Source organism: Castor canadensis, chromosome 4 (assembly GCF_047511655.1).
Source record: "Castor canadensis chromosome 4, mCasCan1.hap1v2, whole genome shotgun sequence".
Taxonomy (NCBI): domain Eukaryota; kingdom Metazoa; phylum Chordata; class Mammalia; order Rodentia; family Castoridae; genus Castor; species Castor canadensis.
The window spans coordinates 79064598-79087739 of record NC_133389.1 but is presented as its reverse complement, the minus strand read 5'-3'; the positions used below and the strand labels follow the sequence as shown (position 1 = coordinate 79087739).

At 37.9% G+C, this 23142-nt stretch overlaps 1 protein-coding gene across 2 annotated transcripts in view; it reads left to right on the top strand.

Annotated features, from left to right (window-relative positions):
* Positions 1-23142, top strand: part of Cntnap5 (contactin associated protein family member 5) — an 826603-nt gene that overhangs the window by 76930 nt on the left and 726531 nt on the right. The window lies entirely within an intron of this gene.

Sequence of the window (23142 nt, the reverse complement as noted above, 5' to 3'; positions counted from 1 at the left end):
ATTTCTATATTGGAGAATATTTTGATGCTTTCCTAGTGGACAGTTTTTTGGAAATTTCCTACGGATTATCTCAAAAAGTTTGCTCTCAGGTATCAATCAGTCTTCAGGAGATAAACTACATCTATTACATCTAATTTTTAAATTGTACTACTTGAATCATCAAATATTTTTTATTCACTTTATCTTTCATAGAATAAAAAAGAGAACTTAAAGTCTATTAATTTGTTTTATTAATTTCTCCATCCGTGTGTTTACTTGTTTCTTTTTATACATGCATATTATTATTGCAGGAATTAGTCCTCACAAATGGAGGAGGAGCTTTAGAAGTGAAGGTGTTGAAGTCAATTGAAGCCTTTTTTAAATTGTTACCCAAAACCAGTTGTGATAATTTGTTTTAAAAATAGCTTTTTACCCAGGTCTTAGCAAATTGCCCTTGGAATCAGCAGAGGCTTTTGTCTTGCATTATAATAAGATGAGTCATTGCGGAGGGCTGATGGGTAGACCCTACACAAGGTGGTCACAGGAAGAATGAGACTTGACTAGAAGGTTGGAACTTTAATCCCTGTCCCCAAACTCTAGAAGGAGGAAAAGGGTTAGAGGCTCAGCTAATCACTAATGACCACAAACAAACAAGAACCCAACACAGAGGGTTCTGTGATGGTAAACACATCAAAGTGCTGGGAGATGGCAAGTCCCAAGATGGTCTAAAAGCTCCCAGCTCATTTCCCAAGACTTTGCTCCACACCTGTCTTCCATTTGACTATTCAGGCACTATACTTTTTATAATAAGCCAGTAATACAAACATTCTTAAGTGTAAGATGTTAGACTTAGCAATTTTTCAACTTTACAATGGTGCAAAAGTGATATGAATGCAGTAGGTATCATACTTCAAATTTGGGATTTGGATTTTTTTCCCCAGGCTAATCATATGCAGTAAAATACTCCAGTGATACAGAGAGGCAATAGTGAGCTACAGCTTGCCATCAGCCTCACAACCACAGGGGCAAGGAACCCATATTCTACAGAACTGTGGTGCTAAACCAGATGATAGGTTAGTGGATTCAATGCATCTTCTGCTTTCAACTTAGGTTGGGATGAGATATAACCCCATCGTAAGTCATGAAGCATCTGTTGTAGGTAAAGGGCTTTCCTGAATTGTATGAGCCATTCTAGCAAATTGTTGAAACTGAATTTACAGTTGAGAATTCGAAGAGTTGGTGGCAGCATGGTACTTGGCACTGGTAGAGAAAGTGGAGGCAGTCTTGTGGGACTAAGTCTTCAGCCCACAGGGTCTGCAACAGGGCAAGTACTGTCAGAACTGAACTGAACTTGGGACATCCAGCTGGTCTCTGGAGAGTTGGAGAATAAGTTTGTGTATGAGAAAAATTCCACACATTTGTTGTCAGAAGTGTGAGTAAAGCAGTTCAGAGCAGCTCTCCTAAAGCCCCAGTGGACAGATTGGAGCTTTAAGTTACCTCTGACAAGTCGGCACATACAGTCACTTGAGGAAAACTATGGGACAGGGGTTTGTGGAGACAGGAAGCTTGTGTCTTTTGTATAGTAACCACCTAGGTGGGTTTGCTCTGGTGATAGGCTTGGGACAGCTGTTAATTAACAGGGCTCCAATGTAGAAGGAGTGGAGGACATGGAGTTCAGAACATTTAGGGTATTGGAACCCACTGCATCCATCTGTTACTGCATCCCACTATGAAGACCGACCAGAGGATATACACCTCCTGTACATACTTTAAGTGGTCTGTCTGCCCCATAAGTCCATATAGAAACAAGGAACCTGGAAAGTATATTCTCTAGTTTACAAAGTCAACCTAAAACAATCTACCTCTCCTTTGCTCTTCATTGTATTTTCAAATTTTCTAAATAATTTGTTATAGTTGTGCCCCTCACATATAGAATGGAGGTTGGCTTTAGCCCAGTCTTGGAAGTTTTTCTTTTTCAATAGGTGAGCTTAGTGTATAAATTTGGCTTAGTGGTTAAAATATTTGCTTTTAGATTTTGTTATTTTACGTTCTATAACTTTACAAAAATAATTTTTATATAGTATATTTTGTTGCCTTTGTTTTAATGGTGTGCCTTGGTGTAGGTGTAGATGTTGTGTGTTTTATTTATTTCAAATTGGGTGACTAATATTTTTATTCTTGTAGTTAATTTTGAAGCAATACCAGCATGTAATGTGCTTGATATCCTTTTTCTTTAAATATTGAATACTGGTTTCTGATTATAACCAAGAATTAATTTCTTTCCTGTATTTATACTCTCCTAATATTTTACTATGTTCTCTTTCTCAGTGTTTACCTTTGTAACATTAAATACACTTCTCTCTTGATACTTCAAATGTAAGCACATAATGATCATGTACAGAAGATGAGGAGCTCAGAGGAGACTTCCTTCCTTCTTCACCTGTTCAACATTTCTCTTTTATATCATCTCTGATACATTATAGAGTTAGTGTTTGTAATGTAGCTGGCATTGTGGTACTATTGTTCTCTATACATTTGTCAGAAAAGGAGGGCAACTTCCAACTTTACTCTGTCTTATGCACATTGCAAGGGCATGGGTAATTGTTAATATGTTCAAAAAATGATTTGAAAATTTAGTCCATTAGAAGATATTAAAAGCAGTTCAATTGCTACATTTCATTCTACTTTCGGTCACACACCAAGTTTGTGAAAACCCTACACTAGAGAACCACTTCTCCAGTACAGACAGAATACCACTTTCCTTAATGCATCCCCAAAACCAAAAATCAATCATATTTTTTTCAAAATTAATGTCATAAAGCCTATGCATGTCCCTTAGAGGCTAAACCTATGGCTTCCTACTCAAGCCAGTGTGTCGTCTTTACATTTACACAATTCTACAGAACCAGACTTTTACCAAGACTCCATTACACTGAAAGCGTAAAAATTAGAACCTTAGAGAGAAATGTTAACTCATAGCTCACATGCTAGAAGCCAGCTACAGGATACCAAAAAGAAAGCATGATGATGCAAAATAATTGTTGATACCTTTAAAAAACAGGGTAGCCATATAAATTCTCATGCTGAGAATGGTCCCTACTGGGGAATACTTGAAATCATTAGTAATTTCACCTCTGAATTTGTGTGTGTCTTGAGACAAAAGAGAACAACTCGGGGCTTAGAATACAGGCTCACAGAGGTTTCTAACTTCCCAACCACAGGTGCCCCAGACTCCACATGGCCTCTCCCTTCTCACATCCACACATTGAAGGTGTAACTGAGCACACATAGGGAGAACTGCAGAGGATAACACACTCCCATGACAACTTGGGGCAAGACATGAAAAAGCTGTCCTTCTCTAGAATGACAAGACCAGGCAAAGTAGGCAAGTGACTCAGTGCAGGCAAGGTGCTCCCTACCCGCCATGCAGATAACAAGCATACCCTGGGACAGGGGTCTCAAACTTTAGGAGTTCCCTCCTTCATGGATCAGGGAATGCACCCACAGTGAGAGAAAATTGACTCCCCCAAATAGGCATGGCTGATCAAAAAGAATTAACCTAGAAGGTAACACACACGCACAGGAAATCAATGTGAGTCAACTCCCTGTATAGCTATCCTTATCTCAACCAGCAAAAACTCTTGTCCCTTCCTGTTATTGCTTATACTCTCTCTACAACAAAATTAGAAATAAGGGCAAAATAGTTTCTGCTGGGTATTGAGGGAGTGGGGGGGAGAGGTAGGGGGCGGAGTGGGTGGTAAGGGAGGGGGTGGGGGCACGGGGGAGAAATGAACCAAGCCTTGTATGTACATATGAATAAGAAAAGAAAAAGGAAAAAAAAAAAAGAAGCTGCCAGAGGAGTAAGTTGATATCTGCTAAGCCACATGGGTTCACTTGTCAAGTTCCAGCTACCTGTAAGGATCTATAGTCATCTTGTGTTTATCTCCTTTACTGAAAAAAGGTGAACATTGAATAGCAAATAAAAACATCATCAGAGCCCAAAAGAAATAGCAGATAAAAAATTTTTATATATACACACATGTGTGTATATATATATGTGTATATATATATAGTTGTATAAATATATAGTAAGTATAAGTACACAGAGATTTTGATAGTACTTTTTCTGGTATTTGAACAAGAACCAGATTTTTATTTCATGTGGGCCTTCTCAATCATGTAGTCCCTTGTGGAAGCAATTTAGGCACATGATAATTTTACTAATGGCTCTAAGTGTTTGAGTATAACTGCATAAAATTATAAGTGCACAAACAATTATTATTCTCCGTCAGCTGAACATGTTGGGGTTGACAATCAACTCTTTTGCTGTTTACTTGCTTCAGTAGGTCTACTCATTGGCAGAATACCTCCCTGGGCTTTGACTCTTTCTGTGAGTTCATAGGAAGTAGTTGTGCACTTGGGGGTGTCATGTTCCCATTATATATGTATGCATTGCCTCCTCTGTGTTGAGCACAGGGATCAGTACTTAGGAGTAGAAGAGAATAAGCAGGAACAATTAACACTCTAAATGGAGATCCCAATTTCAGTTTTACACATGTGAAGTCAATGCATTCACACATATGTTTGACACTATGTTTGGCCTTAGGAGGGAAGTTAAAATAATAAAGAAGGAGTTTAGAGTCAAGTTGGTAGTTCAACTCAGATTCCCATTAAAGAAAAATAAACAAAATAAAATATTCACAATTGCTTTCAAGTGAACAACGCCAGAAGAAAAGCCATAGGAAAGAGAAGACTATTGCAGAGAAGCTAATACAGAAACCTCAAAGCAACAGAGGTCAATATGGGAAGGTGATCAGGAACTAGTGAAAAGATCAGGTAGAGATGAATCAATTTGAGTTGTAACACACTTGTGCATGGAAGGAATGCTAGGAATCTCTCTGTATAGCTATCCTTATCTCAACTAGAAAAAATGCTTTGCCTTTCTTATTATTGTTTATATCTTTTCTTCAACAAAATTGGAGAAAAGGGCAGAACAGGTTCTGCCTGGAAGCAAGGGGGGTGGGGGGGGGGAGAAGGAGAGAGTGGGGAACAGGGGGGAGAAATGGCCCAAACAATGTATGCATTTATGAATAAATGAATTTAAAAAATGAGACTATATAGAAATCTTGTCATAGGTGAGGCATGGTGTTAGCATTTTATATATACAATTTCTTCTCTTTCTTCCACCTATCCTGAGAATAGACTATTGTTATCCTCATTTTACAGACAATGAAACTGAGGCTGTGATAGCTTAGGTTGTTCCCCAAATCACACAACTAGTTTGACATTCAAAGGTAGGCCTCTGTGACCCCAAAGCATTCCACAATGAGCTCCTCCCAAGGATAAATGTCTCCACTTATTCAGTGCATTTGCCATTCAAAGAACTTTTTACATATATTACTTCATTTGCTCTTCAGAAAGGCCTTTTATAGAGAGCTCACCACCAGAAAGGGGAGCCAAGGACACAGAGCAGGTGAACAACCTAAGTTCATTATCAATTCACAAGTGTGACTCCTCTGATCTCCCATGATCTCTACTTGTCTGGTAAATGAATGGACTGAAAAATGACTGTATAATCAAAGTGTGATTTGTCCAGGGTGGTGCTGTATGAATAATTTATGTAGCATAAATACTGCTGGATGGAGCACTTAACTAAACCCTTAATCAGATGCCTCTTATTATCTGGCTGGCATACAATCAAAAAATGAAATGAAATTTGGGTAAATTCCATACACACTTGGGAAAGGCTACAGAGAGCAAAGGAAGAACATAAAAAGGAGGGAAATTCTTGAGACATTAGAATAAAATTGAATTCCCGAGACATCTGGACAGCCATGAGGAAAAAGACTAACATGTGACTGCATATCTTAGATTGAAATTGCAAGTAGTAACTGTGATTGCAGATAAACTGGAGTCTCCTTTCTGGCTATGATATGGCAGGTGATTGTTTCACAAGTTTTCAAACTGCCATGCATGATTCTGACCTTGTTAACAGGCTCAACATCACTCAAATACTGATATAGATGAGTTGGTTGCAATATAGTCATATAGCGTTATTGATCTCTCTTTGAAATGCCAAATTATTGTTGTCTCATAATTTATGTGGACAACTGAAAACAGCCCACATGAAGAAGATGCATGACTGAAACAAAGCCAGAAGGGCAACCACAAGAAGAAATACCAAATACTCAAAGACCAAGGCCCAAGGCCAGTGATTCATTGGTGGTGACATAAACATTTCTATGACACCGAGTTTTCTTTCTGACCTTTCTTCATATTAATCATACATTGGCTCTCCCTTTCAAATAGTAGCTTTCATTCCTGACTTCACAGTTTCTTCAAATTCAAACCTCTGAATCACCAAAGTAGACTGCATTTCTTCAGGGTTTTTCATCACTGCATAATTTGGCACACACACAACTCCCGTAATGCTGGTTCTGTTTCTCCTGCCTCTGTCCCAGGAGATATCCCTGCAGGGGAAAAGTACCTGCAGTGATTGTTTTCCTAGCTAAGCATGAACATCTCACTCACGGGAGTTTGCTGGAATCTTATGCTGCTCTGCATATGATGGTAGAATTTCATGCATCCTTCCAAGCACATTTTAAAGTCCTTGAAGTCAAACATAGATGTTCCACTTGGATTTGTAAATAAATCTAGCTTGCCAGTTGCCAAGCTGAAGAAGCAAAGTGATGCCCTTCACTGACTGACTTCCTAACAACTTAACAGTAGTTAATTAAATCCTAACTATTAATTTTGGCTTGTCATCCCTTGACAGCATTTTTCTTATTTCTCAAAGACATTGGTTTCTCACTCTCGCTCCGAATAGTTGTCTTAGGTTCCCATTGTATTCCCTATTTGGTCATGAAAGTACATGACTCTGTTTCAGATATGAACCATGGCTCTCCCTGATACTTTCATCTTAGAGGGGTCTGATACCTGACTTGCTCAGAAGACCTGGGTCAGTTAAACCACCTTGTCATACTATTCTTATAAAAGGACAGCATTTCATTGTTATTCTTTTCTTTCTCTTACAGTTCAATAACACTAAAGATATATTCACAGAACAAAACTGTTTAGCATAATGATTTATTATAAAATAATTACTTGTTTAAGTGCCATTCATGTTAAGAAAGAAAACATTTCCAGCACCCAGAGGGAGGCTCCTGACTGATTCCTCATAACCGCCTCCCTTCCCCCCAAAGAGAAGTCCTACCCTTCCATCACAGTAACCATTTGCATGCTTTTCTTTATAATCTCACCTGTGCTGCAAGCATTCCTAAACATCACATATTTTAATTCTATAAATATAATGCATTTTAGGTTTGGCTTCTTTTGCTCAATATTGTGTTCTTTTTGGATTCCTTCAAATTGAGTTTATATCCACATAAACTTTGTTTCCACTGGTAATAAGGAATTCCCACATGAAATAAAAACACGATCACTTACACAAAAACCAGATTGCCTGTTTTGGGGGAGTACTAGGGTTTGAACTCAAGGCTTCACACTTGTTAGTCAAGTACTCTACTGCTTGAAGCTATACCCTTTTGTTCTGTGATTATTCTTGAGATAGTGTCTCACTTTGCTTTTTCATTTGCCTGGGCTGGCTTTGAAGCATGATGTACATGATCTCAGCCTCCCGGGTAGCTAGAATTACAGATAGGAGTGATAAAAGAATCTTATCAGATATATAGTTGGGAGAGCAAAAGGAAAGAGCTGGCAAGAGAAGATATGGAGCATGGCTCAGGTAAAAATGTTGAAATGTTAGCATAATGGCATGAGTGTGGCTCTTGGTAGGTATAAAAAATGATGTGTGAGCAGAGATGATACATATAAGCTATTAGAAAGAGAGGGTCAGTGGCCATGAATGAGTGAAGGATGGTGGAAGTCAGTTGACAGGATAAAATGTCCTGATTTGGAGTGGTCATCTGAATAAGGAGGGATTTTCATGGTCCAGGGGAGGAGCATCTGCTCAGCAGAACACCTCCATGATCTGGTGTTTTTCCAGGGCATCATGGGACTCACAGGATTGTTGAGTTCCATCTGAATAATTTCTTTTTTTTTATTGTTTTATTATTCATATGTGCATACAATGCTTGGGTCATTTCTCCCCCCTGCCCCCACCCCCTCCCTTACCACCCACTCCATCCCCTTTCTCTCCCCCCCACTCCCTCGATACCCGGCAGAAACTATTTGGCCCTTATCTCTAATTTTGTTGAAGAGAGAGTATAAGCAATAATAGGAAGGAACAAGGGTTTTTGCTAGTTGAGATAAGGATAGCTATACAGGGAGTTGACTCACATTAATTTCCTGATGTGCATGGGTGTTACCTTCTAGGTTAATTCTTTTTGATCTAACCTTTTCTCTAGTTCCTGGTCCCCTTTTCCTATTGGCCTCAGTTGCTTTTAAGGTATCTGCTTTAGTTTCTCTGTGTTAAGGGCAACAAATACTAGCTAATTTTTTAGGTGTCTTACCTATCCTCATACCTCCCTTGTGTGATAAAATGTCCTGATATGGAGTGGTCATCTGAAGAAGGAGGGATTTTCATGGTCCAGGGGAGGAGCATCTGCTCAGCAAACACCTCCATGATCTGGTGTTTGTCCTCCAGGGCATCATGGGACTCATAGGATTGTTGAGTTCCATCTGACTAATTTCTGATGACAGACCTGCTGAAGAGATTTTCTGTAGAGCCAGTACTACTTGAGGTGAAGTGGGTTAGTGATTAGGCAATCTGGGACATGCTGAGAGATGGTACTCTAAGATCAGCAGTTTCAGGTGAAAGGGAATCCCTGCCTACCAGGTTTCAGCTACTGCTGTGATCCTGGATTTAAGATGAAAGGAGGAGGTCTGGGCATTCCAACCTGATACTTCTACTCTTGAGGGGAGCAGGCTGGACCTATAGGCTAAGTTTTTGGAATGCAAAATGGAAACACTGAAGAGGAAAACTGTGGACATGCTGCAGTTGGTCAACGCAGCTAGGAGACTATGACTGGGAGTTGGGTGGGATCAGTATAGAGAAAGGTACCTGACTGAGTGTTAAAGTGACTGAGCTGCACATATAGATGTAGCCCATTCCCTGCAGAAAGTACTTGAGGGCTTCGTTGGACTTTCCAGGCTGAACTACTTGGAGCAGTTCCCGACAGTCCGTTATCTTTAGCAAAGTTGCATTAGTTGGGTAGAGGTGAGAACCTCATACCTACAGCCTCCACAGCAGGTGAATTATTCGCTAACACCATAAAGTGAACACTTTAATGTTTTTAATTTGTTGTCATTTTGGTCCAGTCTTTCAATCTCCAGGTCTCTGTGTCTATTATAGGAACCAGGAATAGTTGTAGGTTTTCTTCGTCAATATCTTGGGCAATATGCAGAATGTAGGTCTGAATAAGGTCATTGATGGAATTGCTTTGAATTAGTAGATCAGTTTGAAAATAACCAACAAATTTACAATCTTAAGTCATAAGTCAATGGGTTTGTTTATTCATATACTTACGACTTCATGCAAATTTCACTTACTGTTTTAGAATTATCTGATTGAAAGACTGTAGTTAATTAGATTTATTCTTAGGTACTTTACATTTTTATAATGCAGTTATAAATTATATCTTATTTTCAAATGTAATCTTTTGTTTGTTAGTACTATTCAGAAGTAAAGTTGTTTTACTAAACTGACCTTGAGTCTTCCAGCCTTGCTAACCTCATGAATCCTTATAATTTATTTATCGACTTTATCTGATTTACTATGTATGTAATCACACCATCCATGATTAATGGTGTTTATATATTTTGCTTTCTGATCCTAATGTTTAAATCATTCTCCTATCTTACACATTGCATAGCATTCAAAGTATAACAGTATAATATTCAGTAGAAGTGAGAATTAAATACAACTTTCTCCATTCCTTTTTTTTTTTTTTTTTGGTTATGGTGGTATTAATGGTATTTGAACTAGGGCCTCACACTTTCTAGGCAGGTGCTCTACCACTTAAGCTACATCCCCAGTCCTTATTGCGTTAGTTATTTTTCAGACTGGGTCTTCCCTAGATTTTGATTCTCCAATATATATCTTCTTCATAACTAGGATAGCAGGCTTGCACCACCACATATAGCTTACTGCTTTAGAATCTTACTAACTTTTTGCCTGGGCTGACCTAGAATCGTAATCATCCTAAGTAGCTGGGATCATAGGCATGAACCACAAACCCTGGCCTCACTTGTCCATTCCTGATCCTGATATAAGATCTTGCAAAAATGTTATCAATAAATATATCTGATTAAACATGGTGTACACTCTTTATTAAAGTAAGTAATTTCTTTTAATACATGTAATATACTCTATAAGTGTATACTAATACATTATATATATTTATAACATTGAAGCTCAGTGTGGTCAAAGGCTGTTTTTGAATTTTCTTTCATCAATAATTAGTTGAATTGGGTAATTATCAAATCTTAAGTCAACCTTGCATTTTTAAAACAAACCCAAGTCACTATTTTATCTATATATCTAGATATATATTTATAGATATCATGCTGATATTAGAATAGCATTTGAGTAGCACAGCATGGGTATTTTGTGACATATAAAAACCAATGATTCTACTTATCTTTGCAAATTACTAGATTCTGTTAAGAGATACTTTATTTCTTATTAGATCATCTCACAAAATGCAACATAAACATACAACTCAATGATCAAAATGGACACTCCCATGTAACTAATTTCATTAATGCTACCCTTCAGATTTTATTAGGTTAATAGCAATATCAGAAATCAAGGACACATGAAGAATTAAATGAAATTTTAAAATCACCACACTTAGGGATCTTTAAATAAAAGCCAGGGATTGGGAGCGATGACCTTAGGCATAAAGACTATTGATACCATAAATTAGAGCTAGCCAGGCCCTCAGGTTATGTTTAAAATTCAACAGGGCAATAGTTTTGAAAATAAAGTAGAATAGTATGCTAAGCCATCCTCAAGTATACGAAATAATCAAAGGTACCTGAAGTCAAATAGATTGGAGCATAAGCTGATGCTGCTATTATTTGCTAACTATATCACTTTGATATTTTACTTAACTTTACTGAAACTCAGAGTCCTCATCTACAAAACTGAAAAATCATTACCTTCCTTAAAAGAGTCTTAAGGACCAAACTTGGTGGTTTGTAAAGCTGAATGCTTGGCACACTGTTGATCTATCAGTGTTAATTTTTTCTGTATATATCTGAATATACATACATACACACACACACACACACAGATATATTTGAATTAGAATCCAAAACAGAAAAAGCAAGACATATTTTTTAAGAAAATGAAACCAATTATAATTTGAAACACAGATCTTTAAGTTGGTATCTGGCATATTTTGCCAATATTTCTATTTTATTGCCCTTGAAACCTATGAGAGTCTTGAAATACTCTTCCGTGTCCATATTTCCAAATGAAATGCTATAAATTTAATAGCATCAACATTATTTATTCTCAAAGTATTACTTTAACCCAAGTTTTCCTTATTTCCATTGATTTTCTGCATCAGTTTTCAGAGGATACAACCAAACAACTTACATCTTCTTAGGGCAAAAATCTGAGTCATGGTCTACCCACTTTATCTAAGACTTCGCCTTTCATCACTTTCTAATTACCTTTTATCCCCTGAGATTTTTCTATCAATATCTGACAAACCATATATTTCATTTGATTAACTTATTTACCTTACTAAAGTCCCATAGAGGCAGAGAGCTGACTGTGAGGATCACCATTGCCTCAAAAATACATGATACACACTGGAATCTCTGTATATTTTTGTTGAGAAAATTCATTATGTCAATACACTGAATTTGAGCTATCCAGACTAGTTTGGGATAAGGAATTAGGCTAGAGGATGACCAAAAGCAATATTCACAAAATTTATAATCTATAATTAAAAAATCTTCACTTATTTGTGAATTTTCTAATCAAATCGTCTTCCTACATGAAAAAGGCCTTTATGAGAAGTGAGTTTCCTTCCATGATATCTATTCCTTCACATAACCTTACTGACCTGTTCTTCTGCTCCACACTCAAGCAAGAAACTGAGTAAATCAATTAGAACAGTAGTTATGACATACAAATTCTATGCCCCATTTCAAGCCAATGAAATGAGAAACTAGGAATGGGACACAGAAGCATGTTTTGACAAAATATTTGGTGGATCTGATATATGGTCAATCTTGAGAATCATTGGTCTCTGACTTCTTTTTAAAAAGAAATTGCAGGCCTGGAGATGTGGCTAAAGTGTTAGAGAACATGCCTAGCAAGCTCAGGCCTTGAGCTCATTTCCCATACTGCCAAAAATATTAAAAGCCATAAAGCCATTTTATCTTCAAATTATTTCTTTTTTAGTCTTTCTGAGAAAAGATGTATCTGTATATCTTACTATATATATTTTTGCAAAAATCTGTGTGCACACACATATATGTAATGTATATATATGTATACATATACAATTAGATGCAAACACACACACAAATCATTTAAAGACCAAATGTATATCCTTCAATGTCTTGATAACTTAAAAGCCTTGAAATCCCAATTGCCATTTGTATAAGCTACATGTCTTATACTCAGCTTGGAAGAGTTGACAAGTCATTTTCAGACCTGTCCTTTCTAGAGGACACCTCTGTCACTGGGAAGATTGAAGGGATAGTGAAGTGGATTCAGAAATAATGAGCCTTTTTTTCCAGTAAAAAAGTGACATGACAGTAAGCCAGTTCACCAGATCAGCGTGACCCAATCTGCTCATGAGAATTCTGAGCTTTACAAAGAACAAGGACAAGGTGTTTTAGAAGGAGCTAAGGGGAGTGGAAGGTCAAGAAAACATAGCAGTCTGATAGCAGCTCATACTTCTTAATCCAAGTTGCAGTAGGACCTATGGGGACCTTCTAAGTGACAGTTATAAAACATAGAGCTAGGAGGAAAATCAGCACTTTCTAAAGACCGTCTATGGGCTGGTTACTTTACATGCATATTTCATTTAGTCATGTGATAAAATTGCACCAATATTTTAGAGGAGGAAAATGAGGATCAGAGAGTCCACATAGTTTGTCTAGCATATATATCTAGTAAATGCAGTGAAAAAGATTTAGTCTCAGTTGATCTGTTTAAATACTACTTCATGCAGACAGAGCTGCCTGCACTCTGGTGGATGCAAAATATGAGAACTTCTGCCTTCTCATCAGTGGACACTATGGAATCACATTGCCTGTTTTCTGTTTATGAACTGGTAGGAACTCTTTAGGGCCTGTACATTTCTTGTTCTCTCGACCTAAAGCAATCTCAGTTCCCAAGTCTTCTGAGACTGATGCTTCTTGCATTAGTTATGCCTTTGATTATACATTTATTGTCTCCATTTTCCAAATACAATAGACATTCTCTATGAACAGAAGGCTGTCTTTTTTACCCTCTCTTGCATACCTGATTCTCACTGACATCTCTGACAGCAGGTATTCAGTGTGTAGCACATATTTTAATGTAATGAATGAGTGAATCCTGCTCACACCAATAAGAGCAAAAGTCTCAAATTTTGAAAGTTCTGTCTAGAACCTTAAGATACTGAACAACTGATGGTAATTTTCATTCACAATAAGTTTGCTAGTCAAGTTCTGTGTGATTGGTTCCTTGCTGTGTACAAAAAATAATTTAAGGTATACTGTAGTGTAGCATTTTATTTAATTAAATCAAAACCTCAAAGAGTAGAAGCAAAACTGCAGTGAAAAAAAGGGAGGGGAAGAAACCACTGGGAATAATTTACTCATTTGTTAGCAAACAATTACTGAGTTCATTAGTGTTGGAAATTGTAATGCAAGGGTTCTTAAACTTGGAACCACCTGGAAAACTTAAAAAATACTCACAGGCATGGTCCACTCATAGTATCTAATTTAAATGTTGTTTAGAATGACCTGGTCATTGTGGTCTTTAAGGTCCCGAGACCACCCTGTTATAGAGCCATATTTGAAAACCCCTGCTTTGGAGACAGAACAGCAGCCACTATGGACATCAGAGTCTGAGAAATGTGACAAATACAAAAATTGTGATATAGGGCTACAAATTATGCTTAAAGATGACTGCGACTGAAGAGTTCTATAGGAGCAGAGTTGGTACTTCTCAACCAGTCCATTACTCACCTCTCAGAGCCTAAGATAAGTTGCAAAAGGACAGAGAAACAAAAAATGAGAAAGGATATTTGAGGCAGAAACTAGGGATAGATCAAATCAAAAGGAACAAAGGAGAACTAGAAAGAATTACTTTGGCATTCTTGGTGCATGAGGTAGTTGAGGCTGAAGAAAAAGGAAAGACACCAGGCTTGCACAAATATTATTGAAGGACTCAAGAAATAAGTTCTGTTCTAAATGATGGATAAGAATAGGAATAGACTTAGAGAAAAAGGAGAGTAGCCTTAGAGAAAAGTATATTAAAAGTCTGGTGTAACCAATTAGTTTTATCTGGGAGGAAAGTGGAAAGTAGAAAAGTTCCTCGCTCTGTCCCAAACAAGCAAACCATGTCAAAGGCAGAGGTTAGACAGCAATATAAGCCTGGGGACTTGCAAAAAAGTTTTCAATCACAATAATGCAGCTGGGGGAACTGATCTGAGTGGGAACAAGAAGAGTGTTTGAGAGAGTCAGAATGCATGTCTGGCATGAGATAAAAGTAGACGACACCAACTGACTGGAGACACACATGCCATCTGTCTTGCTGTATGACCTCTTAGAAATCCTTGGACAATCAATCACCTATACTCCAGGCTGTTTTTTCAAAGATGTCCTCCTGTAATAAGATGAAGGCACATGAGAGGTTGGATCTACTGATTTTGGTGATGTTTGAGAGTAAATGTCTTAGCAAGAAAGGCGTGGGTACTAATGGTAGTGCCACATAGTTGTTCGTCAGGCTAATGGACTTGGATCCCTCAGGACCTTCAGTGTGGTCTTGTTTTTGCCACCTCATCTTCCTGGTAGCAACTTTTTGTTTTGGAATGATGGAAGCTTTTGGTGTGGGTAGAACACACACACACACACACACACACACACACACACACACACACACACACAGAGCTGTTGCTTTGAATTAAATAAGCTAAAACCTTTAATAAGCTTCCTCTGAGTGTCTTAACTCAGTCTCATTAGCTACAGACTGACCCTTTAAATCACACTTCATCAATGCAAACCATTGACCCAAAAAAGCACAAATACTTCCTCTCCAGCTGGTCTGCTAGCACACATGTGTACATTTTCCTTCCTTGCTTTTAGCATTTTCTTCCCTAAAATATTTTAGAGGCTTTCTCCTTTTTCTGTATTTTGGTTTCATCAAAGTCAGCATAGCCATGGCAATCGAGTTGCAGGAGAGAAGGCTGTGTGTGATTGGTTCTTCTGTACAGTCAACACAATTATTGCTTATGTCTGGCTTCCAGGACTTTATCATCATCGAAGAGACATTAAAAACTAAAAGCACATGTCTTTGTGGTCAAATGCTGAATACAGAGTCTGCAGAAGGGAAATGATGAGGTATTTTGATTCATGAGATGCTCCATTGGAAATGAGTTAAGGAGCCCCTTGCCCCTTTTCCTCAACCATCCCTGATTTATCCAGCCCACTCAACTTTTACAACCCCTATCATGACCCTCAGCCTTCCCTATCACTGCAACCCATGTTGATCTTTTCCTTATATGAACATCAACTGCGTTTTATAGTGTGTACCAAACAATTTAACACTTAACGCTAATTAAATGAGGTTAAATAAAATCACTTCTGAAGAAGTGCCCGCTGTGAACTGTATGAGACAGATGCATGGTAGTATTACCACCATTAATTAGATTAATTGGCTTTTGTGTGTTCATTTATCCTCCTCAGCTCTTTTGTAAGCTTTCTGGCTGGAGGTTCCATGTCAGTTAATTCACAATGGGAAAAGAGGAGATGCTAAATAGCTGTGGATTTATTAAAGATGGAATTACATAGTGGACCAGACTCATGACTTGCTATCCACAGTCATCCTATTTCTTCCTGCCGCCATTTTCTCCTTAAAAATTCTCACTCATCTTTGCAAAGGGAATAAAGCCAGAACCCTATCTGGCTATATTTAGACAGCCAGAAATGAAATAACTGTAATATGATTGATAACCTTAAGTCCAGGGAACTGGTATTACTAATTAAATCGTGAAACATTAGGCAGGCTGTCAAACACAGATATATTTAAAGTCGTAATAGCTCTTGCTTATTTTTAAAGTGTTTGCATATTGAATGATTCTGGTAAAATTGTTTCTATTTATCAGACCTAGTATAAAGTGCTCATCTCCATGGCATCTACTGGCATAACAGTCAATCTGAGATAAATCCAGGCTCAAGAGAGCATTTTCTCCTTCATCTCACATTCTGTCTTTCTCTCTAGCCCTTTTATGAATATGATCTTCATTCAGTTTTAGAATTAGTAATTTAAAACTTTACAATTTGTAGGAGCAAAAGTACGTGGCAAAGAAGGGAGAAGGAAAGGGCTGAAGCAACAGAAATACAATGTACTGAATGTCCACTTTGTGCCAGGTTCATGATATCTGTGGATTGTCAACCTTACTTGTCCCATCTCACAGATGAGAAAAACAAAACACAGAAATGTTAAAAATAACAAGTACACAAAACTCATCTTCCCCTGCAGCACCTACTTAACAAGGAACAGATCACATACAAACTGAGTGCTCTTTGAAAACCAATGCCAATGTACATTTTACAAGGCTGATTTCACTTCCTCTGAGATACTGCCCCCTGGTGATCTCTAATTTTGTATGTAGTCTTCAAGTGAACAATAAAAAAAAGCTATGAAAAAAAGTAGAATAATGAAGGTATAATATTTTCCAGAGGTGGTTACCTTTACAAGTTAAATTATTTATTATTATTATTACTTTTTATTATTGTTGTGCCAGAGGTACATTGTAACATTTACAAAAAGTTCTTACAATATATGATAGCTAAATTCACCTAAAAGATCAATATCTAATACCAGTGAAAAGTGTGCAGATATCTGGGTTTGGGATCAAGCCTATCTTTTGTTTCATGGCCAGGTAGTGTAGTGAACTGTGTAGTTGCAAGCATATTATTCCTCATCTCTAGGTGGCTTCCTCTCCTTCTTTACAATGAAATAGTGATACCCACACTGCTGGTTTGAAGAACATTGGATGGACATAATCTTAAGATTTCTGCAAGAAGACAAAAGGAAGGGGCTGAGGGGATGATAGTGAAATTTCCAAAATTTCACTCACATGCTTGCTTATTCTCTGCTTAACTATGGCCTTAGGTATAGTATATTGTACAAATTTTAGAAAACATAACAAGTATATCTTACCCATCACAAGTATTAGACTCAGTACAACAAAATTTTGGAAAAGATAAAAGGCCTGATAATCATGTTAAATAGTATTAAGGAAGCCTTAACTGAAACTCCAAACTGATTTCTTTAAAATCTCTTAGTCTTAGTTTGTTATTTTCTCATCGATAATGTACAGAATGGTGTTCTTAGCTGACCTACCTTGCATTCCAAAGTGCTTTCTGTCACTGTCGCAAATGAGTAAATGGAGACCATCCTTAATTCTGAGACCAATGAACCAATCACAGTAAATCACATGTACAGACAGGAAAGAAAGGTCTTTTGGCATTAAATCCCAGTCTCAGACCTCATCCTCATTCTGTATGGATTGCCAGCTTCACAGATTCATGGCCAAAAGCTATTGCTCTAACTGGACTTTGAAAACCTTTCTTTCTGACTTCTCTTTTACTGTGGACAAGGATTTACTACTTAAAATTTAAAATTACAAATATATTAATAAGTGTCTGTACCTGGTCATCTTTCATTTCATCCCTAAGCTCTGAGAAATTCCCTTTCTTTTTATATTAAGTTTGGGTGACTTTAAAGTGGTAACCCAGAAACATGTGAACAGTAGAGCAAAAAGAAGAAATCATAGACTCATCTGCTCTCTGGCAGCCAGGTCCTTCCCAAGCTCAGTGCTGTATTGCCAAACTCTGAGTCCAACAAGCTCCTAGCATCCTCTGCTATAGCTTTGTTTTCCTATCTCCCACCCAATCACACCTGTCCCCTCCATTACCCATGCTGAATTGTCACAGGAAATACCTGCCCTTTGGTATCCATAAGGTCACTATATAACTTTTGAAAGTGAAGGTAAAATAATTATATGCTGAAAAAATTGCAAAAATTAAGCGTTGTCTGAGCCAGGCAGGACATCTGGTCACCAAGCATATACAGACCTATCCTCTTTTGGAGGGCAGATGAGGGTTCCTGTATGAAAGCCTCATTTATGGTTCCAGAATCCTTTAAGCTGCTCCATTACTACCTAAGAACCCCAGACTCATTTTCAATTTTCGATGATTTTTTTACACACCTTGAATACATACTCAATCTCATCAACTAGGTTGCCAATCTCATCATAGAGACTCTGCTTCTTTAGTGACTAGTAATGTGCTATGACCTGAAGAAACATTCAAACATTTAATGAATAAATATAATTCTGCACCAATTAAAACTATTTGTGTGGTTTTCCTCCCTTTTATAGGAAAGAAGAAAAATGATATCATAATAGCAATCATCCCCAGAAGTGTAAAGACTGCAAGAGTCACATTCCGATAAACTTCAGTTACAAGAGACATTTTTGAAATTTGATTTTTAGAAAATTCTAAAAATTATCAATATTAATGAACGAGTTATTCATTAATATTGAGCAGGTATGCTTTCATGGAAGGATTATTGGCCTAAGAACATTTGTTGATGGGTATTATAGTATGAACTCTGATGGCATAGTGTGAAACTGATGTTTTTGGGGGAAGGTACTGGAGTTTGAACTCAGAGGCAGGTGTTCTACACACCCCAGTCCCTTTTCCTTCAGTTACATTTTTGGGTAGAGTCTCAAGTTTTTGTCTGTGGCCAGCCTCAGACCATGATCATCCTCCCTCTGCCTCCCTTATATTTGGAATCACAGATGAATACAACCTCACCTGGCTTATTGGTCAGGATAGGGGTCTCTTCTAATTTTTTGCCTCGGCTGGCCTTGAGTGATATTTTCCCAGTAGTTGGGATTACAGCAGTTAGCTACTGCTTCCTTTAACTGTGCAATCTTAAATGCATCATTTCAACTTGATGGGGTCTCACCTTTCTGACTGGTAACCTGGGTTAATGAAGTGCATTTTCTCCACCCTACAGCCATACTGTGATGATGCATTTGAAACCATGGCTTATTATGATCAATACTTATAAGAAAGGTGCCCTATTTTTGATCCTGTAGAGTGATGTTCCTGGGGGTTTTTCATCAAGACCATCAATTCTTGTCAATTTTGGAAGTATTACTAAGTCCATCTGCACTTGAGGAAATGGAGATGGGGAAGGAACAAAGGGATCAAGTCAGTAACTTACTGAGCTGACATTCAACCTCAAATTTATCTGACTCTGCAATCAGGGAATGAATAGTGTTATTTCATCAAACTCAGAACTGTCTTGATGGGTAAGCAATTGGGACATAATAGATTGGAGACTGAGTTCAACATTCATTTAGCTTTGGTGGTTTCATGCAGGTTCAATCCAAGTATGTTTTGAAATATAGTTACAAGCCACTGATGTTATTTCTCCATTGAGGAAAGTGGGTAGTTTCTATGCAAACACTAAATGACTTTTATAGGAAAAAAAAGCTCTGCTAGTATGGTATAAGCATCTATTAATATTTATATTTTTTCTATTTCACTACGCAAGTTTTAGAAAGAAATAGGCTCTTTTTCTGATGAGCTGCCATTTTTAGATTAGTGAGCACAAGGACAATGTTTCATTTAGTTTTGTCTCAGGCTCAAGCATGCAATAGTTGTGTGGGGAGTAGATGAAAATGGAAAACTTTCTTTCTCACCCAGTAAGACCATCAAAAAGGAATAAGCAGAAGTATATTAACAAGAATATAGTCTATTGAATATGTTCACACTCTATTGAGAAAAAGGTTTTGCACACAGAGTCCTGCTCTAACTGGAAAAAGGATTATGTTTAAATGTGCTGTTTAAGAAAGTTAATAGGTAACCACAACCAAAGAAGCATACAGACCTCTTTCTTGGTTGACAGAGAAGACATTGTCAGAGAGCTAGCATCTCAGAGAGCACAAATAGAGCAGGAGAAGTGAGGTAGATGAAGAGCAGCAGCACCCTACCCAGGGTCAGCTGAGGAGGATCTGGGAGTATGTGTGACCAGCAGGCAGGACCCACAGTCAGAAACAGTCATCCCAGCTTGGAAGAGACTACAGATTGGACCTGAAGGAGGCCTGGCTCAGACTGGACAACAATTACCATTTGCTCCTTAATGGAGAAGAGTGGATATATGAGCAGAGTCCATCCTTCTCTTTTACAGTTTGCTGAATATAATAATTCACAACACTTCAGACAGTGCCCACGATTGTGAATGGGCACAGTCATTCTCAACACATCCTTCTGTTGTTTTATAAAGTGCAGAATTAATGGCCTGGAAAATTGTAGTTAGATATTTGGGTGAGGTGAACTATGCTAAACTATTAGAATTAAGATTTTCTGGTATGGGTAAACAATTTGCTCTTATAAAATATGGTCTTTCTCTTTTTTGCATTTATCTAGCCATGTTATAAAATATACTTCCAAGTGGGTCAACTGACTTTACCAGTAGCAATTCTAGGAGACAAGTAGAATCAACCTCTTTAGCCTTATTTTACAGATAAACAACTTGGTTAATAAGGAACAAATATTATTGTTGCCCCTAGAGTTATACAATAGCTACATGGACACTCACTAATTATAATACAATAGTATTTGGGCTATTATAAAATATTACCCATAGCTAATATTTAATGAGCACTCTTTATGTTTTAGGCACTTAGCTAAAAATCATCTCAATTTTCTCACAAATAAATTGGCAGTATAATTCTGTTCCACTCACCTCATGAGGTTTTGGAATTAGGTGCAGCAATGTCTGGGACAGCCTTGGCATGGTAGGTATTATTTAGTACTTATTTATGAGCCTGTCACCCACATGAGAGAATTCCTTTCCATAGTGCATTGACTACCCAATCCTGTTCTTCAAGTCTCTTCTACCAGTCACATAGATCTCTACTTACATTTCTCTCTTCAATTCCTTAATAGAAATAATATTGACAACAACAATAATGATAATTATAATAGTAGAGCATATTTTTTATTGTAAAGCCTGCCTTGTTTACAGGTGTTTGATATATTTGATAAACATAATATCCTTGTAAAGAGGCTAAATCATCGTTCTCATTCTCAGATTAAAGGTAGTTGTGATTCAATCACATTGATGATTCCATCCCACCTTGGTGCCAAAGTGAAACTCACACTCGAATTGTTTCTATGCCTTTGGAGTTGCCTCTGCCAAGTTTCTTTCCCTCTCCCTTCCAAGTCCCTTCTGTCATTAAAACTCCTAGAAGTACCTTATCTTTTGTAAAGGTTCTTGAACCATCACTTCTGCAGCGCTCTGGATGCTTTCAATGACCTAAACTCTGAAGCAGTCTGAAGGAGTTCTCCTGATTTTATTTGGAGGACCTGGTTGCACAGAGGGGATCAAGGGACAATGTTGTTCTCTATGAGAAAATCTCTTCCTTGGCTTATCTTTCTGGTGTAAAAGAAGATTCAGCTCTGGGATCTTGACCCCTATGAAACCTTACCCAATGCTCTTTAAGGAGCGCAGCTCTGTCTGAATCCAGCAATGACTGTCTGAGAAGAACCAGCAATATTTTCTGTTCCTCACAGTCACAACTCTGCTCCAACCAAGAAAATGTGGAATGTTCGAGAGCTGGAAGCTTATCTTGGTCATATCTATAGTTCATATCCTAACACAGTAAGTGGCAAACAATAAACCCCAGTGCATATTTGAATGAATGAATAATTTAAAAACAAAATGTTGTATCTGTTAAGGGGTAAGGTGTGTATGGCTGCTACTAAGTGGAACAAGTTTTTTTCTCCCTCCCTTGTACTCATGACCTAACCGGCCTAAGTGGGGGTGATGGGAGATGCAGAAAGGACAAATGATAGACAAACATGCATAAAGCTGGGGCCAGGTGTGCTGGGCGCTCAGATGAAGATGCACAACAGCTTCATTGCTTCTTTTCTCTATTATTCTCTTAATTCAATTGCTTCTTTTGTTCTATCTTTATCCTTTAAGGCCTTACTCCTTTACAATTCTTTAATACCTTGCTTCTAAAGGCTTTTCTCTTCTTAAGTCTCTTTCCTTAGACTCTCTCTGTCCCGTGTTTTCTCTTACCTTTTCTATAGCATAATCTCTCTTAGAGTCTTTGCTCTCAGATTTGCACCGTCCCACCAGACTTGCACTGTTTTATGTTCTCTATTTAGCTTTCTTAAAGTCTTGGTGCTCAGACTTGCAAACAACAGCAACCACATCAAAAAACTGCATTAGCATAACTCTTAAAGTCTCGGTCCTTAGACTTTCACTGTCCCATGTTCTCTTTAGCTTTTCTTTAGCTTAGCCTTTCTAAAGCCTGTGTATAAAGTTCTTGGTGCAGAAAGATGCTCTGGTGGAGACACACCAGCAATCAACAGCGTCAGCAGCAGCCAATCAAAATCCTCCTGAAGGAGACTCCCATCCTCCTTCAGCCAGTCTTTTACATCCAGTGGTAAACGAGGAGGTGGAGCAACAGTTTTCAGGGAGGGGGTGTGACATTGTAACAAGAGAAACCTGCTTTCCTACTTCTCTGAACATAAACAATTTAAGAAAAGCAGCTGCGCATCCTGAACTCTTCTGCAGCTGGGGCCATGCCAAACTCAGCCTGCTGATTATTGGGCACAGCTGTGCTTATGGCAAACTCTCATAGGCTTCTCATAATCTGCTCCCCACAACTAAGCAGGTGTGTTCTGCTGTATATTGAAGTGGCTGAAGTAACTGACTCTCTTTTTTCCTAGGTCCTAAATTGTTGCTTTTTCCTGCCACATTACCAATGTAATGTGCTAATTCTTCCTACATGTCAGCCAAACACATTTTGCAAATGTATGTGGAGACAAATTCTGGTTTCATTCATTTGTAAAGGCCAAAGTTGAGGCTTTGTCAATGTTTTACTCAGTGTACCAGTGAGCTTCTCTGTTCATTCCACGGGGCCATAGTCA